General features: G+C 46.7%; 1 long non-coding RNA gene across 1 annotated transcript; it reads left to right on the top strand.

The window, feature by feature from the left end:
- Positions 1 to 1113: 1113 nt before the first annotated feature.
- LOC117520240 lies at positions 1114 to 2176 on the top strand. The gene is made up of 2 exons (XR_004563582.1): positions 1114 to 1161; positions 2084 to 2176. It is a non-coding gene; the product is annotated as an uncharacterized LOC117520240 (long non-coding RNA).
- The last annotated feature ends 277 nt before the right edge of the window (positions 2177 to 2453 follow it).

The following is a 2453-nucleotide window of genomic DNA, read 5'->3' as shown; positions in this document are numbered from 1 at the left end:
GGCTGACTGTTTTTGTGATAGTGCAAATAGCCACACATTTTCTAAGTGCCATGTGAGCGGTGTTAGATGTTTGTGCGTGTCAGGCATTTGGCCGACACCTGCTGCGAGAAGCTTCGATGGGCTCTCACAGCACACACGCTCTTTCAGCTGTTGGTGTGTGCAAATAGTTGTAGCAACAGTTATATGAGGCATTAGAGGCGGCTACGATTTTACACATTTTGCATATGATTCCTGCTTCATGTGCACATTATGCACACTTCATGCGCAAGTTGACCACATTCATACTATGTGTGAAGGGGCCTAATGAAGGTCAATGAACACAAAACGAAACAAGAAAGGACTTTCGTTGGCATTGTTTAACATTCGCGCAGCTTTGTTCCTGTAGCTGGCACTTCAAGATTTTTAAACTGTTGAAAAATTTGAAGGAATGCCACCAAAAACCTCAATTCATCCGTATTTCGTTTTGCTGTAGCATTTGACAGCTTTTCATCGTTTGCTTAGTTTTAGTAACGTTAGCATTTAGTTTGACTTCGTTCAACCAGCTGAATGTTTTCACACAGTACAGAAGCCAGTTTGTGAGTGTTTTTGTGGAGGAGAGATGCAGCTGCTTTCTCCACGGCGGAGCTGGTGTATGCGGTGTGGGGCTTCTGCGACTGCGTGTGATGTGGCGAGTGCTGCCGTGGTGCTGGCCGGCCAGGAAGAATTTGTCGGCCTTTCCACCAGCGCATGGCAGTCCGTGATCGTGGTGGTGTTCCAGCACTGCGCGCACCAGATTAGATTAGATTTATTGGTCTCCGTGGGGAAATTTGTCTTCATCGACTGTACATTACATTGTACATAACAGACAAACAACGCAGTAGACACAACGGCACATCACAGGACAGACAGCAACAATATCACAGTAGCACATCACAAGATACACAGCACAGACATCTACAGTGATGCTCACAGCAACGGTACAATGGCAGACCGACTGGTCATCAGGGCTTGCCGTTGAGGGCAAAGCGTAGCTGCAGGGATCAGGCTCCTCCCGAGGTGAGCCCTCCTAAACTTGATGCTTCTATATCGGCGCCCTGAAGGAAGTGGTGAAGTGGTGGTGAAGTGGGTGAGTGGTGTCTTGTACTATGGAGTTTGCTATGTGAATAATGGACCTGTTGTTCAGTTCTTGTTGTGTGTTGGGGGGGGTTTGGCTGGACAAGGTTGGGTTGTTTTGTGTTTATTTTCCTTCCCAGGTGATTTGGGGCTGTTCTCTGAGGAAAATGTGCTGCAGAAGAGTCTCTCTCCTCTGTTACGATGATTGGCTGCACCTGTTGCATTCTCGTGCGGCTCTCTATCAGGACAATCCACGACACCTGTGATGTTCACGTGCAGATCTGAGGACTTCCAGCTGGTACCAATGTAGTGATGAAGAACTACATTTAAACCAGCAGTGAGTTGGATAAGATTGCCGGAGAATACGACCTTGTGACGACCGTGTGGGGACGCTGAGGGCCGTTTCAGAGACTGACATCACGCATGTGAAGGAGGACGAGGGTGAGAGGCAAACGTTGTCAGCACATGACAGAGGTGAATATTCTGAAAAGTTTATCCGTGAATGTAAATTGGCGTTTATACGCAGCTATAAGTAATTATTGGTGGAAATTGTTTGGCATGCTCCTCACGGCAGTGGCATGGGGATTAATGATCCTCCACTAGCTGTGAGCAGCAGCCTCTTTGAACTAAGTTTTGAAACCAGACCTAAACGTGTAGCTGATAAGTTTGCCTCTAAACAATATTTCGTAGTAATAAGTGTTGAATAATCTCATCTCTGTTCCTCCTTTGCAGAGTACAGTCTGGGAAAGTCACCTGGGGGGGGGGTGTTGGTGGAACTCCTGAGTCCTGAACATTCGGACTCTGACTGTTGAGACGCTGAGAGAGCGCGCCGCCTTTTCACCTCACCAGAACTCTAATTATTTAGTATTTCATGTATAGCACAAAGGGAGAAAAATAAATGTGTTTTCTTTTTGGAACTGCTTCTGATTATTTCATGCTGGGTTCAGTCAGATACTGGACCGCTCCTCAATCCGCGTCTTATCCATAACAGTTCTGTGAGGTTGGGTGTGGGGAGTCCGATAATTTTAGCAGCTGTGTTTGTGATGCGCGTGAGTTTGGCCCAGTTTTTGACAGAAAGCATGGTAAAGAAACATGAGGAACAGTACAGAATGATGGGTTGAATGATGCTTTGATAAAGTAACCAAAGGAGAGTTGCTTCACAAAACGTCTGGCCGGAGCTGCAGCATTCTGTCCATGAACTCTGAAGGGCTTGCTGTCCTCCAGCCTGTGCAGAGACAAGAGCCTACTGGGCGTTTCAGTATGACAGTTCAAAAGTTTTGAGGAAGTGATCCTTGATTGCTGCATGTTTCTGTGTAGGCTCTCAGTTGTCCAGGTGGTTTCCATAGTAGAGAAGCTTGAAT

This window comes from Thalassophryne amazonica, chromosome 1, assembly GCF_902500255.1.
Source record: "Thalassophryne amazonica chromosome 1, fThaAma1.1, whole genome shotgun sequence".
In the NCBI taxonomy this organism is placed as follows: domain Eukaryota; kingdom Metazoa; phylum Chordata; class Actinopteri; order Batrachoidiformes; family Batrachoididae; genus Thalassophryne; species Thalassophryne amazonica.
Note: the sequence above shows the minus strand (reverse complement) of the source record. Positions and strands in the feature narration are given on the sequence as shown.